General features: G+C 35.8%; 1 protein-coding gene across 3 annotated transcripts in view; it reads left to right on the top strand.

Annotated features, from left to right (window-relative positions):
* EMCN (endomucin) overlaps nt 1-20,127 on the top strand; it is a 108,088-nt gene that overhangs the window by 16,504 nt on the left and 71,457 nt on the right. The gene's annotated exons all lie outside the window — the stretch shown is intronic.

Consider the following 20,127-nt stretch of genomic DNA (forward strand, 5'->3'; position numbering starts at 1 on the left):
AAGAATAGGAAGACACTGCATGCTTTTTTTTTTTTTTTGAAACTGTATACTTTAAGCTTTTATTTAGATGTTATCATTTTCCCCCAATCTCATTCTATTTTTCTCTTGAATTTTAGGTGGTCATTCACCCTTACTTATTTAGGGTCAGAAGCTTTCCATGTAGGATTTGACCCTGCTTGGGTTTTTCAACTTGTACTGAGCTAGCTTTCTGTCTTTCTATAATTATTTTAGTACTCAGAGGCATTCATCCTCTTTAATTTAATATGCATTCATTTATTTGTAAGTTTTGCTCCATCAGACTAAATGCTGACCTGAGAACTCATGTCTAGCAATGCACCTCAAGATCTCTGATCTTAGATAAGACCTCCTTGAGGCCGAAACCTATCTTGCAAAGTTCTAATCAAAGCTTGCTTGCTATGTTGCTTGTGTTCAATACAGGCTTTCATGTGTTGGAACAATGTTTAATCCTCCTAGGTCTTTAACTTCATTTAAATTCAACATTTTCCAATCTCCATCTAATTCAGGTAAGGAAGTACTGTTTAAAGATATTCACAGCCATTCTAAGAAATAATAAAATATTCATTGAAAGTATTTATGAGCAGGGGCATCTGGGTGGCTCAGTTGATAAAACAAGTATCTGCCTTTGGCTCTGGTGTGATCTCAGGATCCTGGGATGGAGCACCCAACTGGGCTCCCTGCTCAGCAGGGAGTTTGCTCCCTCTCTCTCTGCCCCTCCCCCAACTTGTAAGCTCTCTCTCTCTCTCTCTCTCTCTCCCTTACTCTGTCTCTCTCAAATAAAGAAATAAAGTACTTGTGAACAAAGTCAAGTGCTTAGATTTCTATTGAATCATTTTAATACAGAAGCACAACTGACCTTATGATTTAATAACAATAATGTCATATTTATGCATAAATTAGGAGTTTACAAAGTATTTTTATATATTTGATCTCTACAAAATCCTAAAAAGCAGGCAAACTGGTATATGTTAAATATTTTCAATTTATTAATAGAGTTTTACATATTTAAGAGAATTTAACCAAATATTTAAATAGGATTAAATGTTAAAAGGTCTCTAAAATGATTGCTAAAATTTCGTATTAATAAATTGAATAATAGCTGAATATATACTCCCAAAACTGAATTAACATCTATAAAACATTTTCTGCACACAAAATGTGTATTTGGGAACATTTAAAAAAAAAAGCTTAGGGGCGCCTGGGTGGCTCAGTGGGTTAAGCCGCTGCCTTCGGCTCAGGTCATGATCTCAGGGTCCTGGGATCGAGCTCTCTGCTCAGCGGGGAGCCTGCTTCCTCCTCTCTCTCTGCCTGCCTCTCTGCCTACTTGTGATCTCTGTCTGTCAAATAAATAAATAAAATCTTTAAAAAAAAAAAAAAAAAAAAAAAAAAGCTTACACTTACCAACTTGAAAATACACTTATAGAGTTAATATATTAAGTATTAGTATCATGAATATGAGATATACAAGTAAATTCTTTGGATTGGTAAGGGAAATAAATCATTCATTTTATGCCATCATTTAGTATAGACCTAGTACATAGTGGGCATTCTCAGTTATTGTCTGTTAAGTTAATGAAAAGCACTCATTAAGTATTTAATTGTGCAGTTTAAGAATATAAAATATAGAAATTCTAAGGAGATGATAGTCATCTTAGAAAGAACTAATAAATAAGGCTTCATGCAGGTGGTACAACTTTAGCAGAATTTCAAAGAAAAGAATTATCCATATTCTCTAAAATTTTTATTGAATTTTCTAAAAAGGAACAAAAATACAGAGTAGGAAATAAAAATGCCATATTTAAAAGATGGCAAAGAAACCAGCTTATCTGTGGGGAAATAATGGGCAAGTTGAGTGGGTAGATTCGGTTTATATATAAAACTTAGAAGATTTTTTTCTAAAATACAGAAATTCATTTTTTAATATCTAATCATTTCTGTGCTTGTAATCCAACAAATTTCAAGTATTGTGGTAGCAAGTTTCAAAGATGGCCTCCAATGAGCCTTGCTTCTTGGTATTCAAGCATTTGGGTGGAACATTCTCACACTTAATTAGGGCTGACTTGCCTGACTCATAGAATTCCATGAAAGGGATGTTGTGTGATTTCCAAGGCCTAAGCAGTAAAAGACATTATAGCTTCTACCTCAGTCTCTCAGATTGTTTCTCTGAGGGAAACCAGCCATCACACTGTGAGAAGAGTCAGGTGACGCGGTGGAGAGACCTATTGGAGTAAAACTGACAGCCAGCATCAAGTTGCCAGCAATGTGAATAAGCCACCTCACAAATGGATCTTGCAGACCCATCACACCCTGAGCTGATTGCTGCTCCAGCTGCAATCTCTGCAGACTGCTATCTTGTAAGAGACCCAAAGCCAGACTTGCTCAAACCTGCTCTCAAGTTACTTCCTAGCAAAAACTGTGAGATAATGAACAACCCTTGCCAGACAAGTGTGGTTTGTTACACAGCAATGTGTGGCTAATATAAGTGCCATCACTCAAACTTGTAATATGTTCTAGTGTTTGATACAACTTTAATTGACATTCAGATCAGAAAGAACTCCTGTATCAAGGGAATTTTTCTAGATTTCAAGTTAAATTATTTTCTCTCAAGCTATATCCACACAGTACATGTTTAATTATACTGACTGAACTTATTTAACTGATCCATTATTACTTGCTCCATAAAGTGAAAAACATCTTTAGGATTATATGTCTTGCCTTATTACAGTCTTAAAGTTCAAAGCTTTAATTTACTGTTGAAGAAGTGGTGCAGATAGAACAAGAATAATGCTTTATCACCTTGTTTATAATACTGAAATAATTATAGTAGCAATAAATTTTATAAGCAACATAATTTTTTCTATAGTCCAACATAGATAATTTAGTATTTTGAAGATTTTATTTTTTTATTTGAGAGAGAGAGAGAGAGAACACAGAGAGGGAGAGGGAGAAACAGGCTCCCTGCTGAGCAGAGTTGGACATGGGGCTCAATCCCCAGAACCCAAGTTCATGACCTGAGCCAAAGGCAGACATTTAACCTACTGAGCCACCCAGGTGCCCCCTAACATAGACAATTTAAAAGTTATACACTGTAATTAATGGAAGTTATAATGTTATTTTCCTTGTAAATATATTTGACTAATGAAGTTGGCTTAGTTATCATTTGCATTTCTTATATGAGAAATTGCTTATATGAGAATTGCTGTGAATGAATTGTATTTGTATTTTACATCTCTGAATATTGGTAAAATAATTGGTAATTTTTTTCATCTAGTGAAACTTCAGAAATTTTAAGGTGAAATTCTTTTCACTGTCATACACATATTGGAAAATTAGGTTAGAGAAACAAGTGATATTACAGAAACAAATTTGGAAAGGATTAAATATAATTTCAGACTTTCTTTCTCAGATTAAACAGTAAATCATTCCAACTCCTTTTTCTTCTCCTACTGGAATCCAATTTCCATCTTTACTCACGTTAGTTCCTCTTCTTTGACGATTTTGCTCCTACTTGTTCAAAACACAGAGATCAAATTGAATTAATGTTGTAATAAGAATCTAACCACTATTGAGCAAAATAGCAGTTGTTACTTCTTAGTTATATAACCTGATCTATCACTACAGCTCCATTTGCAAGTATGAATTTAAGATAAAATATTACATTAATTCATTCTTTTTTACTTGGAGTTTCCTTTCGCTTTACATCTTTTCTTTATACTATTCTATTAAATTTGTCTACCCTTTGCTTTTGCTGTTTTGTTGCTCACTTTATATTTATTGCAACTCAACTTTATCTTATAAATAAACAATGATTTATCTAATTATTTTCATATTTATTCATTTCCTTATTATTTAATCCAAAATACTAAAAATCCAGTTCAACATACTATCCTTTAAAATCTTGATTTGGATTATTTTTTAAAATGTAAAGGTCAGACTCATTTGAAATGTTGTGCTAGTTTTGTTCATAAATTGATTTTATAGCTTGCTGCCTTCTAGTTTGTCTAGTTTGTTGATGAAATGGCATAGGAGACAAAAATCAGAAGCTTTTCAGGCCTAACTTGATTGTACTAGGCTTCTATGTAGGTCTATGGTATATTTAAGACATTACATCATTATTAATCACCAGCTCAGCCTTTACTTTATACCTATATTTTCAGCCCCTAAAACATTGCTGGCTTTAAGCTGCTTTGACTTTGGTTCTTAAAAGCAGATGGGAACAAGTATGCTAGTTTGAGGAGCAAAGAGAAGGACAGAAAATAATTAGGGCTGACTTTCTGCTATATGGAAAAGCTATAATTTGTTGCATTTCAAGGTACTTTATGACTAATTAGGTGGCCTTAAGAAGCTTTCACCTAAAACAATATTTCCAGGGCATATAATGAATATAGCTGGCATGCCTGAGATAATTTGGGGGATAAATGTCAGAGAATTAAATAATTTGGACTCAAATGTCTATTGTACTTTTGGTTATCTCAGTGTATGTTTTGTGTTCTTAAATTTTTGTTATGGCCTAACACTAATTTCACTTTTCAACACAGACTATGCAGGATCAAGAATGGGACCACCATAGTTAATGGTATCTTTATGGAATATGACTGTTTTTATGGTTTTTATTTTTCTGGTTAATGACCAGAGATCTTACTCTTCTTTTGTGGTACCCTTATAATATTTCTTTTTAAAAGCTGGATTAAATTTTTAAAAAGTGATTTTACTTTTAAGGAAAAGAGTAAGGTAGAATAAAGTAATAGAGTAAAGTAGAGTGAAGCATGTGAAGAAACTCACAAAGGTGGTACAGGAGTGGATGAAATTTTGGGCACATTTTCCTGGAGATTAAACGTCAGGAGAGAGCTTGAGCCAACTTTGGCATTTTCTTTACTATCTCTTTTGTCCTTGCTAGTAGGTTGTTAAAATGAACAAGAGTTCTGAGGACACTATGATAGTTGGTTAGTGACTCTTCTGAACTTAGCAAAAACATTTTACCTCAACCTTTGTCACCAGGAGAATATGAAGAATGTGTTTTCAAATATCATAAAAGTCTCTCTGGAGGTAAGAAAAAATGCCAAGAACATAGAGGAAATGCCCCACAAATGATTCCCAGATTTTGAAGTAACCCTATATCAGGAAAAATACCATAAATCCAAATTTAGCCACTATTCAACACTACTGAGTTTACAGAAGAGTAGAGATATATTTACAACTAGTAATAAAGTATAAGAAATAATGATTTACCATTAAATGGAGAAAATTTATTTCAATATGAAGTTTCAACAATGAGTCATATGTTCACTATAAAATCAACCCAAGTTTTTTGCTTTCTAATTTTAGGAAGTAGTACTTCTATTTAAAATGACAGTAGTACCTCTATTTAAAATGATAGAATAATTACAATATTTTGAAAATTCTGACTATTCAGGAAAAATTTACTCACATTTGTCATTTAATTAACATTTAATAAGGGCTTGTTGTTAAATACTATACTAGTAGTTGAAGATACACAGATAAGTGTTAATGCTATTTACTAGAATTGCTTGAAAATTTATCATTCTGGTATGTTTTACATAATGATTCTAAACTAATAACCATGTTTATACAGAGTACTGTATTTCTTAGGAATTCTCAATAAAGGAAACCAATTATATATTGATAATAATGTGAAATTACACCTATTGGTTTTCCCTTATTAATAGTTCTGTCACTTTGTCAGGAAAATAAATTTGTTTCGGCATGAATCTGTCATCAAAACCAGGAAAAAAATAAAGCAGTTTACAGGTAAATGTCAACTGTGATCTAATGCTAACCTTCACACTTAGGAAATATTTTTTTTGCTCAACATTGCTAATATCTCACATTTAAGTAATTATTGATGCTGTATTGAAATCTTTTTTCTGTAGAGTCTATTTGTTCTGATAATCTCTCCTTCCACCTGTGTGAAGCAAACAATTTAGGACCTACTCTGGAAGGATTTTCTATAGAACAAATTTATGATTATCCTCTTCTCAATAAAAGCATTGTCATAATCATGAATTAGCAAATATGATTCTCATTCTAGCATTTAATAAAACAAGGAAATCATTTTCTGTAACTCCGGTGTCACCTGGATGTCACCACACTCAGATTCAACTTTAATGTAAAGCCTTTAAAGTAAAACTATGTTCATATTCAACTTATTTTCTCCTCTGGGTACAAGCCCAATGCCCTGCATTTCTGCAAATCCTTCATGGCAGGGGAAGGAGTAGGTTCTCATGCCCCCACCTTTCTTTCTACCTCCTGCACCCCTCAAATCAGGTACGACATTTGGCTTCTTGTGAGCTTTTCTTTAACTCCACTTCAGCAAAATCCAAAGGACAGCTCCCCTTTCTTTCGTGCATGGCCCGAAAGATCCACTTAACTGAAGTCTTGATGGGTAATTTGCAGACTTTGTGCCTAGTAGCTGGTATTACTGGAAGGCCAGGTTTTACGTAAGAGCTATGCAAAGTTAAGAGAGTATTAGGTATCCTTGGTCTGAAAAGTCCTTCGGACACTTTACCTTCTTCCTTGGCCTTTTCTCTCTCCTCTTCCCCCATGTCTTTCTCTTACTGTTAGGGTAAAACACTGAGTTCATTTGGCAGAGCAATTCAGTTCTCTCCAAACCTTTCTATCACATCTATTATAGTTCTGAACATCCTTTTGAATTTCCAAAATTGCCTCTTCCAAGGGTATGCCTGACAATTTGTAATTAGCTAAAAGCAAGTTTTCTATATCCTAGTTTCTGTCTTTACATTTTAGGAAGGCTCTTGGAGTAGCTCATTATTCTAGGTGAAATTGGACAATATCATGCAATGGGGCACTACTTTTAAATAGTGAAGTAAATTTGAGTAATTGAGAAGTAAAAGTATTATAATTTACTTCTTGTTCTCCTTTACTTTATATATGGATTTTTTTTTTTTTCTCCTGCTGTCACAGAGCAGACATTTCCCAACCAGGATTTGAAAGCATATTCTGGAAATGTCTCTGTTGCCTACTATTAAATACAAAAATCTGTTGCAATGTTCAGTGTAGGCTCCTTCTTTTTCCAAAGGCTGCATCTGTCCAACAACACGCAGAGTTATTTTTAAATGTATTCAATTTAATTAACCCACCATAAGTGACTCCTTTGTTGACGTCCTAATGGAATGTTCAAAATATTAATTTGGAAAATATACATAAAAGCTAGACCCTGAAATCGGAAAGCAGATACTTTGACTACTTTCTTATTCTTATATAAATACATGATGGACTCCTACTGGGCATATGGTTCAGAACAGTTTTTCCATCGCCATTGTGGAGGAACTGTGGGGAGACAGATGCAGAGGAAGAAAAGATATGCTTTTGTTCTAGCACTCAGAATTGGTATATGCTAGAATCAAAAGGGCTCTAAGTCCCCTACTCTGTTGGTCTTTGCTTATTTGTTTCTAATTAATAAGTATGAGTCATTCGTATGTGAAAAGTGTCCCTGACTTTGTATTGCAGTGGATAAGACAAGATTTCAAATTCTGGCTGTTTTGTGATGCCTTTAATGCCTTCAGCCAAATTTTAAAAATTTTACTGTTATTGAGATACTTAGATCCACAAAGAAGTGGTCCTTAAACTTTTTGAAAAGAAACACCTTATTTACAAGGGAAAGTTGCAAACTCCCCTCCCAGTAGGTTAATATTTGCACCCACTATCTGAGGAAGCTGAATGGTGCTAAATACTAAGCAACTACTTAAAATTTGTATTTTATTAATAACAATATAAATTATATGTGTGATTCATATTTTTTAATACACAGACAATAATTAGTGTGAATACAGATTTTTAAAGTTTTTATTTTATCTTAATTCCAGTGTAGTCAACATGCAGTCATATAAGTTTAGGGTATACAATATAGTATTGTACAATACAATGTAATATTGATGTACTTGCGTACATCAGCTGGTACTTGTGTGAGACTTAGTGATCCCTGCCAGAAACTCTGCGGATCCCAATAACGCCATGCCCACAGCATGGTAACAACCTTGTGCCCAAGGACTACAGCATGAAAACCTCTTTCTTCTATACATGAAACCAACTTTCCAATTTTCTTTTTTCTATCCTGCAAGCTTTCTGCTTTGCTACTTATAATCAGGTTCTCATTAGAAAATGAGAATAATGAAAAAATAATTTATAAAGTCTGGCAAAGTGGTTGTCAAAGGTAGGACATAATTGGGAAAATGTGGTTATGATTTAGGAAAGAGCTTCAGCTTTTTCAGACTTTTCTAGCAGACTTTTCCTGACTATGTGGGACATGGCCCTGTAAGCAGTTAATCAAGTATTTAGGGGCAGTCGAAGTCAGAAACATAATTTATCTGACCTAATGGTAGAACTCTAAAAGGAGCTTCAGTTCACTGAGTTTTTTATCAGAATAAATTAAAGTGTAACCTAGCTATTAACTGTACCCCTCACCTTTCGAGGCATATCAGTGGTTTGATCTGTACAAAAACCATATAGAGTAGGCTTCCAAAATTTTGTAAACTGGGACTAAAGAGATGAAGCTATTTGCAGAAAGACACATCACTGGTCAGTGGAGGGGCCTGGACTGGACAACATGGCCCCAGAACCCTGCTGTTATGACTCCCAACACTACACATCCCCTTGTTTAATAACCTCGCTAAGAGATTATTTTCCTTTATTTAGTGTCTTTTCTTACATTCATATGGGGATACTGGATATATATATATATATATATATTAAAAAATAACTTCATGTGAATAAAATTAAGAGGGTAAAATCGTTTTTTTTATTTTTAAAGATTTTATTTATTTATTTATTTGACAGAGAGAGATCACAAGTAGGCAGAGAGGCAGGCAGAGAGAGAGAGGAGGAAGCAAGCTCCCTGCTGAGCAGAGAGCCCGATGCGGGACTCAATCCATAAAATCGTTTTTTGATGTGACTAAGGTAATAAGTGATTTTTGCTAAGTGAGACCAAACAATAATATATTTACAATAATACGGTGACTTTACCCCTAAACAAGAAAATAAACATTTATTTATATAACGTCACCCTAAATCCAGGACAAGTAACAAATAACGTGAAAAAGAGACTAAAAAAGTCACAGCTTCAAAAGCTGTTCAAAAATTTTCTGTGTGATTTGCTATTACAATAAAAGTTGACTTTCTTCCTTTTTAATTTTTTATTAAAATTGTTTTACCCTAATGCTGTAGTCATGGACAAGATAAGACCAAGCTTTGAGCTAAGAGATTTTGTTTTGATTTGATTTATTTATTTATTTTTTGAATATGCCATTATTTTATTTTTTTATTTGCATATTTATTTATTTATTTTTAATTTATAATTTTTTATTTTTTATAAACATATATTTTTATCCCCAGGGGTACAGGTCTGTGAATCACCAGGTTTACATACTTCACAGCACTCACCAAAGCACATACCCTCCCCAATGTCCATAATCCCACCCCCCTCTCCCAAACCCCTCCCCCCAGCAACCCTCAGTTTGTTTTGTGAGATTAAGAGTCACTTATGGTTTGTCTCCCTCCCAATCCCAGATTCTTTCATTTATTCTTCTCGTACCCACTTAAGCCCCCATGTTGCATCACCACTTCCTCATATCAGGGAGATCATATGATAGTTGTCTTTCTCTGCTTGACTTATTTCGCTAAGCATGATACGCTCTAGTTCCATCCATGTTGTCGCAAATGGCAAGATTTCATTTCTTTTGATGGCTGCATAGTATTCCATTGAGCTAAGAGATTTTGTTTTGATTTGATTTGATTTATTTAATAATCACTTATGGATCAACCAAAAAGAGATGAAATACTACTGAATTTTTTTTACTTTTAGTATTTTACATATGTTCATTAGTTACAATTATTTTGATAACAATTATCAACAATATTAGAGAAAAATTAGGTACTCTAAAGTCATTAAAGTAGTGGCATAACAGTACCACGACTGCAAACGTAAGCTTACAGTTCTGGGATTCTAGCCAGTATTGAGGGAAAGAACATGATAATTAGATGAGATAATTAGGATTAGAACATCTGAGTTTAGGGAAGGCTCTAACACCTTCTAACTCTGCATCTTAATAATTCTCAGTCACTTACCAGGACCTCAGTTTCTTCATCTATAAAGTGTAGTTAACACTTGTGTCTGTTTAACTGTTTCACAAAATTGTTGTTAAAATCAGCTGATGTAATTGACAGTAACTGTTACATGAGTTTGTGTCCTTGGGATATCTATCATTGAAAGGGTTTTTGGTTTTGGTTTTTTGGGGGGGTATTTTTGTTTGTGTGTTTGTTTGTTTTTTGGTCCTAGGGCACCTGGGTGGTTTAGTTGGTTGGCTAAGTGTCTGCCTTCAGCTCAGGTTAATGATCCCAGGGTCCTGGGATGGAGTCTCCCATCCGGCTCCCTGCTCAGCGGGCAGCCAGCTTCTCCTTCTGCCCCTCCTCCCTGGCTCATGCTTGCACTTGCTCTCCCTCTCTCCTTCTCTCTCTCTGAAATAAATAAATAAAATCTTCAAAAAGCATATTTTTAAAGTTGTTTTATACCTTCAAGCAACTCTCTTCAGGGCAAGAAAAGATTGACTTCTCATAAAAGAAAAATAACTCTTTTATTATTTTATTTTACCCCTTTATAACTAAAAGTATAGTTTCTCAGCTGATAATAAACTAAACAACATTTTAAATCAGTCAGAGAGTTTTTTTTACATTTAGAGAAGACAAAAATTAAAGTAGATGAAGTTATTAATAAGATACCTAAAATTTAGCTAAATACCGTTTTCTGGCTTCAAATGTAATGCTGCAGACAAAAATTTTTGGAAATACAGTTGTCACTAATCAAATATAAACATGACCATGTGTGCTCATTCACACACACACACACACACACACACACACATTGGTGAGAGGGAGTTGACTACCTTATTTACTATGGGCTCTATTTATTCATGTAGAAAATAATTTACTATGGGCTCTATTTATTCATGTAGAAAATAATTCACCTATACAAAGTATTTCTTCTTACACTTGCTCTTCTATTTGAAAAAAAAAAAAAAAATCCGGGGACGCCCGGGTGGCTCAGTTGGTTAAGCAGCTGCCTCCAGCTCGGGTCATGATCCCAGCGTCCTGGGATCAAGTCCCACATCAGGCTCCTTGCTCGGCGGGGAGCCTGCTTCTCCCTCTGCCTCTACCTGCCATTCTGTCTGCCTGTGCTCACTCTCTCTCCCTCTCTCTCTCTGATAAATAAAAAAAATCTTTAAAAAAAAAAAAGAGAAAAGAAAAGAAAATTCCGAAACAAAATATTCCCAACGCCTATTTCAAAGTTTGTCTTTCACATTTCCCTCTAGTTCTGGATAGACCAACACCCTACAGGGGACTACATTTAGTCCAGGTAACATTATCAGACTGCAAATGAATGTAGTCACTGTTGCCTCTTGAAATACAGAATTCCCTTTTGAGCTCAGATTTCTCCCTGGTAGCAAGTTGATGACTCCATAAAGCCATTGTGTATGACTGCTAAAGTACAAGTTTCCATAGGTATATAGAAATGCAACTTGCACTAAATGATTTGCCATAATGGATAATTTACATAGCAACTTCATCTTAGAGGAAATACAATTTTATTGTTGAAGTGAAGTTGTTCAACAGATACTTTTTATAGAGAGGAAACAGAGACGCAGAGAGGTAGAGTGATTCACACCACATTACACGGTCAGTTAATGTCAGAATTGCCAGGTTTGGGTCTTGCTTCCATCTCCTGGTCATGTCATTTCATGGGTATAAGTTAAAATTCTAAATGAACATGATCTGCTGGTCAACAGTGTCTAGTGAGACCTTCCCTTCTGAGAAAAAAACCGTCAGGAGAGCTTATACTTAAGACCCAAGATCTGATTCTACATTCAGAAGAAAGTTGGAGGTGCCATTAGAGAGAGAACAGAGAATGTTCTCCTTTATTATCACTGTCCTTCTCTGGAGCCCAGCAAAGGGACAGGACAGTGCTGTTCCTCCTGGGACTAAAGCCCCCCCCCCCCAAATTCATCCTCTTGCTGAAGTCATGAGATGGGCCCAGGAGACTTGCTTGTGAAGTCTGCTGGTGCCTATAAGAATGCGTGAAGCCTAAGCATCTTGTTTTCTTGGAAGAAGTTTTTTTTTTTTTTTTTTTTTTTTTTTAGCTTCGAAACCACAATTCCTTTCTGGCCCGAGTTTACAGCCCAGAGAGAGGGATGGTGTGATGACTGTCTAAAAGTCTGAGAGTATGGCTAGGTTGTTCCTTTTCCCTCCTATTCCCACCCCTATAAATATTAAATACAACCTTTTTCTTTTTATGCCTCAAGAAGTTGAAACTCTTAAAACCCAAAGTTCGCTTATAATGGAGTCTACAATCTAAAATATCTCATTATTATGGATGATTTTTTTTTTTAAAAATCACAGTTATTTTTGTGAAGGCAAATAACTGTACTGCCCTGTCGTTTCCAGCCTGACATCTGGGTGAGTAAAGGAAATTCGCCTTTTACACTTCCATCCATTCGTGAGCCAAAATATCTTGAGTTCTCAGGTCCATTTTGTAGATATTGTTGTTTTCTGTTTAAGAAACTCACCAATGGGATGCTGCCTTCCTGTTGTCCCCAGAGGGGCCAGGTGGCTGAGACACCTGTCCACCCGCTTGGAGCCTGCCAGGCTTGGCTCTCCCTCCCCACCTCACAGATGGCTGGCAACCTGAGGAGATACCTCTTTCGGGCACAGCATTCTTCCTCTTATCTGAATATTTTCCTCACTGTGAGAGATGAGATTTTCTTCTTCCTTATCTCCCTAATTCATTCCACCTAGGAAATGTAAGCATTTTCAACACTAGGGTGTTCACCACAGTTTTTTGTGAGTCTTAATTAAATATACTTCCAGGGGTGCCTGGGTGGCTCAGTGGGTTAAAACCTCTGCCTTTGGCTCAGATCATGATCCTGGGGTCCTGGGATCGAGCCCCAAATCCGGCTCTCTGCTCGGCGGGGAGCCTGTTTCCTCCTCTCTCTCTCTCTGCCTGCCTCTGCCTGCTTGTGATCTCGGTCTGTCAAATAAATAAATAAAATCTTTTTTAAAAAAAGAAAAGAAAATGTACTTTCAATTTAAAAGCTTTCTTTCAAGATCTGCCTCTATCTCTAGCATCTCCATTGGGAGATGGAAAAGAGCAGTGAGTTGGGGGAAATCAGAAGGGGAGAAAAACCATTAGAGAATGTGGACTCTGAGAAACAAACTGAGGATTTGGGGGGGGGGCATGGGCAGGTGAGCCTGGTGGTGGGTATTATGGAGGGCACGTTTTCATTGAAAATGGGATTTTCCAATTTTCCTCTCCCAAAAGAATGTCCCTTTTCAAGGCCTCATGTTGTATGGCCTCTGTTTTACTTAGCACTGTTGACTTTCTTCTTTTGGAATATCTTTTCTTTCTTTTCTTCCATGAAAATTTTTTTTCCTTGATGTGTCTAATTATCTGATTACTCTTGAAATCTCTTCCCCCAAGAAAGTAACTCTAATTATTCCTGATTCGTCACCTTACTTTGACTTCACTTAACATCATACAGAACCAGCTATGCCTAGTATTAATGAGCACCAATTTATATGCTCCATTAGCATAATCTTATGGTTGTTTCACATATGCATAGCTTGAGTATCAACATAAACTTTAAGTTCCTCTGGGAAAAATATGGTTTTCTATTTTTGCTTAGCTTCTAATGAAAAAAGTGCTTGGGGTGCTTGGGTGGTTCAGTCAGTGAAGCATCTGGTTTCAGCTCAGGTCATGATCCCACGGTGCTGGGATCAAGCCCCTTGTCAGATTCCCTTCTCAGTAGGGAGCCATCTTCTCCCTCTTTGTCAGACAGCCACTCCTCCTGCTTGTGCTCTCTCGCTGGCTCTCTCTTTAATAAATAAATGAATAAAATATTAAAAAGAAAGGAAGCTTAATAAATGTTTATTGAGGTAAAGAGTGCATTGGTTAGTGAGCCACTTATGCATTTTAACATAAGATATTATGAAATTCCAGGACAGTGCAAAGAAGAAATCATCAAAGACACATCATCACATAATAATTGTTATTTTATTTTAATTGATAAAAAATTAACTGTTAATTTGGTTGGCAATAAACCAAAGTGAATTTTGCTCTGATAGAAAAGAAGGCTCGCTGATGAGATACTGATAATCAAAAGGAGTTGGAGTTAGTGTCTTGTCTTTCGTGAAGGTGCTGTTTTGATGGGAATATAGCAAGTAGTACTGTATTATATTTATTTATGTGTTTCTCTTTTTTATTATATTCATATATAAATATATTTTATTTTTATATTATTATAAAACTTGAGACCCAAAAAGAACTGTAAAAAAATCCCACTGTAACAGAATCCCAACATTTTATAGCTTAGAGAATGTATGAGTTTAAGTTAGTTTCAAAAGATCATAATACAAATTACTAAAAAAGGTGTTAAAATTCCTAAATGAATACCCTGTATTATGTAATATAGAAAAATCTTTTTTTCCCCCAATTCTATTTGGGCACGTGGAATACACTTCTGACAGAAACAATGCTTAAGTTTCCCTTTGAACTATAGGAATAAATATTTACTTTGTGAGTTTTACACCATACACAAAGATAAATCCGAAATGGATAAAAGACCTTAATATGAGGCAAGAATCTATCAAAATCCTAGAGGAGAACATAGGCAGTAACCTCTTTGACATTGGCCACGCAACTTTTTTCAAGATATGTCTCCAAAGGCAAAGGAAACAAAAGTGAAAATGAATCAAGATCAAAAGCATCTGCACAGCTAAGGCAACAGTCAACAAAACAAAGAGGCAATACACGGAATGGGAGAAGATATTTTCAAATGACAGTACAGACAAAAGGCTGATATCAGAGGTCTATAAAGAATTCCTCAAACTCAGCACACACAAAACAGATAATCACATCAAAAAAAAAAAAAAAAAATGTGCGGAAGACATGAACAGACACTTCTCCAAAGAAGACATACAAATGGCTAACAGAAACATGAAAAAATGTTCATCATCACTAGCCATCAGGGAGATTCAAATCAAAACCGCATGGAGATACCACCCTACACCAGTTAGAATGGCCAAAATTAACAAGACAGTAAACAGCAAGTGTTGGAGAGGATGTGGAGAAAGGGGAACCCTCTTACATTGTTGGTGGGAATGCAAGTTGGTGTAGCCATTTTGGAAAACAGTGTGGAGATTCCTCAAGAAATTAAAAATAGATCTACCTTATGACCCTGCAATTGCACTACTGGGTATTTACTCCAAAGATACAGATGTAGTGAAAAGAAGGGCCATCTGTACCCCAATGTTCATAGCAGCAATGGCCACAGTCACCAAACTGTGGAAAGAACCAAGATGTCCTTCAATAGATGAATGGATAAAGAAGATATGGTCTGTATATTCAATGGAGTGTTATGCCTCCATCAGAAAGGATGAATACCCAACATTTATATCAACACAGATGGGACTGGAAGAGATTATGGTGAGTGAAATAAGTCAAACAGAGAGAGTCAAGTATCATATGGTTTCACTTACTTTTGGAACATAAGGAATAACATGGAAGACATTGAGAGATGGAGAAGAGAAGTGACTTGGGGGAAATCGGAGGGGCAGTCAAACCATGAGAGACTGTGGACTCTGAGAAACAAACTGAGGGTTTTGGGATAGGTGGAGGGGTGATCCTGGTGGTGAGTATTATGGAGGGCACATATTGCATGGAGCACTGGGTGTGGTGCATAAAAAATGAATTTTGGAACACTGAAAAAAATAAAATTTAAAAAAACAAGATATTTAAATGCAAAATTATTTACTTTGTCTTTAATTCCACAGATTAGTTAATCTAGGTTATGAAATTATTACCTACTAATGGTACTTTAAGGTTTATAAGACCATTCAGTAATTAACATTTTCTATATACTCTATATATTTCTAAAGAAATCACTCCTTTATTTCCTTAAAGAGCTTAAAATTTCTTCTAAGATTTTGTTTATGTTTAAAACTCACAAAGTAAATATTTATTCCTATAGTTCAAAGGGAACTATAAGCTTTGTTTCTGTCAGAAGTGTATTCCACATGCCCAAATAGAATTGGGGGGAAAAAAAAGATTTTTCTATATTACATAATACAGAGTATTCATTTAGGAATTTTAACACCTTTTTTAGTAATTTGTATTATGATCTTTTGAAACTAACTTAAACTCATACATTCTCTAAGCTATAAAATGTTGGGATTCTGTTACAGGGGAATTTTTTTACAGTTCTTTTTAGGTCTCAAGTTTTATAATTCTAAGTTACTGTCATTCAGTATTCGTGTTGATCTAGAGAAACCAAGACCTATTCTCTCTAGTAGTGGTTTTCCAGGGGACTTTAAATGTAGACTTAGTAGGGGAAAAGATAATTGGAGAGCTAGCTTCTCATTATGAGTATGGATGAAACTCTAACTTCTAGAGACCATTTGGGAGTTACTTAGAAATGTAATTACGAAGCATCTCAAGAAGATTGGAGTAGATGACCTAATCATTTGAAAAGAGGAAAAAATATGATAGTTGGGTTTTCAGCCATATGCTGAATTTTCAAATTTCTCATGATTTCTGTAATTAAAATATTTTTTTTAAAAAAAAAATCCCAATCTTGCTTCATCCTTTCGAGCATAAAAAACTAAGTGTCATAGTATCTCTTATGCTCTCTCAGCTGGTGTCTGGGTATAGGGTAAAATCAGGACAAAATGCCATCTGTTTCTCTTACAACATGATAAGAGCAGCACTATCTGGCTGGGCATAAACAAAGATGTGAAACACAGGTCTCCTTGTTAAATTTATCTCTAAATACCTTGGAGATAAAGGAAAGTGAAATGCTACCTCATTATGTCTTGTAATGAGAAAATATTTCAAAATAAGCCATTTTCCTCAATAGTTTATTAAGAGATCAAATCAAACCTGAAAGAAATTTAGAGAAAATGCTGTAAAAACATAACCGATGATTACGTGCATCACAGTCAATAAAACCTTCAACAGCAGTAGTTAGAATAATCCTTTCCCACTGTAGAGTAAGAGAATGTTTCTATTTCTCAAATTTCCCAACTGAGTAAATCTCTTATTTTTATTTTTCGTAGATAGCTGTAATAGATTGGAAATTGCCTTCAGAGATTTAAGTCTAAACATTTTACAGATGTTTATGGATGGACACATTTTATATGTGTATATATGTAAATGTATATGACAAAATGATAGTATGTTTCAAGAAAAAAAAAACAGTGAGGTATTTTGTCTGTTTCCTCATCCTAGGTACATGAGGGCAAAACATCAATGTATCTAGTCACTTCTACCCCTTTAATATCATACCCCGTCAAAGGCAGAGAACAGGCAGAGCAGCAGGATGTGGCTTTACATGGAACCAACTTCCCATAGCAAAATCTGTGGTGGTTAAGAGTATCTTCTCTGGATTCCAAGGGGCCTGGATTAAAATTCCAGCTGTGTTACTTCCCACTGCATAATGCGGGCAAGTTGCTTTTTTTCTTTTTAGAGCCCCATTGTCTTCATCTGTACAATGATGAATGATATGAGTATGGGCATCATGGTTTCTTCTTAGAATTAAAGGAGATAATTCACAGAAAATGTTTTCATGGACCTGGCACACACTGACACTCAGTATTTTCAGGGGTGGTTTGTCAGTCCTTGCCGAAGGAGGGCATTCTCTCTGATGGACAATCTGAAGAACTATTAATGGAGACATTAATGAGCACTACTAGATTAAGATTTTACTCAGGGAAATCAGTGACCAAATGTAGCAGTCTGGTGAGGACAAGCCTTGCAGTACATCTCAATCTTACCTCACCAACCATTAAAAATGTGCCTGCTTCACCTGGGTGGCTCAGTTGATTAACCGTCTGCCTTTGGCTCATGTCATGATCTCAGGGTCCTAAGACTGAGCCCTGCACTGCTCTCCCTGCTCCCTGGGGAATCTGTTTCTCTCTTTTCCTCTGCTCCTCCCCATTCCCGCTGAGCAGGAGCCCGATGCAGGGCTCAGTCCCAGAAGCCTGGGATCATGACCTGATACTAAGGCAGATGCTTAACAACTGAGACACCCGGGCACCCCTAAATTTTTTTTTTTAATTAAAAATGTGCCTACTTGTATTTGGCCACAAATCAGTTTATAGATGTGAACTCACTGATCTCATGTGATGACTTCAAGAGGTCAGAGACATCAGTAAACATAAAAATGGGGATTAGCTGCTCAGTTCAGCTGGTGTCTTCTCATTCTCCGCTGCACCTGCTTCCCCATCATTTTTCCTACATTAGAATTTCTATTTGGTCACTCTCCAGAGCTCTCCAGTGGCAGCCCTAGTCCCTGGTTTGGTGTTCAAGGTCCTTTATGATCTAGCCTCCAGTATTGTGGCAGACAAGGCCTTCTATGTACTTTCATAGTTTAGAGCAATCCAGCCAAACACAACTGTTCTCAATTCTCTCAATTACCTCTCACTTCCCCTCCAGACCTTTGACTATGCCTCTTCCTCTAGGCAAGTGGACATGCTACTTACTCTTCAAATTCTAGCTCCTAAGTCCACTCTTCAGAAAGGAGTCCTTGTTCATGCCAGCAGGGTAGTCATCCTTTATCTTGAAAACTCTTGCCCAATTTTTTTATCCAGTAAAATTTTTAGCCAGAATCACAATAGGAAACATATTTTGCGTGGACACGTGTTTTACTCAAATACACATATACACATCCACGTGCATGTGAACTTCATGAAACAATACTTACCCTCATTATTTGCAGTATCCCTCTAATGTTTCTTTTCTCTTTCATTTGGCCAAAGTTCTGACTGCAGTCTACTAACTAGATCTTAATTACTCTTTACTTGTACCATAAACTGCAGTTTGAAAAACAGTGATCCACCTGCCCCACACAGAATAACTTTGTTATTTATTGTGTATAGGCATTGTGTTCCTTACCAGACTGAGAGATACTCACAGGTGACACCATGTAGTATGATATAGTCTTTCACTAGATCTAATCATGCCTTTCACATTAGTTGCCCAGTAAGTGTTTGTGAAAGAGAAAAGGAAAAAAGGAAGGGCGGAAGAGACGAAGGGAAGAAAGAAATAAGAAAAAAAGGCTTTGAAGATATTGATTATACCCAGAAATTGAGGTTGTTACTTTATAACAAGTCAGCAGATAGGGATCATTTCAGTTATTTATAGGTGATTTTTCCAAAGTGGTGTGTGCTTCTTGGAATAACTTTCTTCAACTTCAGTTTAAACTGAAAAATCAGTGTTACATCACAAACTCTGCGATGAAAAGAAGAATAGCGGGAAAAAAATAACTAATACAGAAAAGATAACATCATGCATGCTTGCTGTGTTCCTTCTCCCTGTTGGGGGAGTCAGGGAGTAGTGGTGAGAACACGGGTGTGAAGTGTATCCAGAGGTGGAAAAAGCTTTCGACTTGATTTCTGTAAAGCCTGTGAAAAGGCACTCTGTGATTCCTGGATGTGCTGAACACATCCATATGTGTTGAATACATCAACCCATTTCCCTATATTGCCTATAAACAAAGTCAGTGCTAAGTGCTAGCACGTCCAAGCACCACAAGTCTATAAAATGAAACAGGAAGTGTGCTCTGTCTCCTCACATCTGAAATATTGCTTTTCCCCGATGTGCAAGAATATTTTTTCCATATTCAAACAGGAAAATTTTGGATAAAATTTTAAATTTGAAAAGTTATACTAATGACATGTATTTACTCTAACGACATATCCAGTTTGACTGGGATCAAGACACAAGTCTTTGTCGCTCAAAGTCCATCCTCTTAACTAATGTGCTATACTATATATATTCTCCATGGACGAAGTAACAACATGAACACAATGCCTTCCATGGGCATGAATAGATTGTCCAAGTCCTTCGTACACGTTTGTTTGTTATTTTCTGATCTTCGATACAACAGTGAGTATATAGAGACAGGACCAACAAACACAGAATTAAAAGGATTCTATAAAAGCTAATAAATTCAGTAATATTATATAAAACAAATATTTCCATAAATCATTGAGAATTATGTTCTATATACTTCACTTTGAAAAAACAAG

This window comes from Mustela nivalis, assembly GCF_964662115.1.
Source record: "Mustela nivalis genome assembly, chromosome: 4".
Lineage (NCBI taxonomy): Eukaryota > Metazoa > Chordata > Mammalia > Carnivora > Mustelidae > Mustela > Mustela nivalis.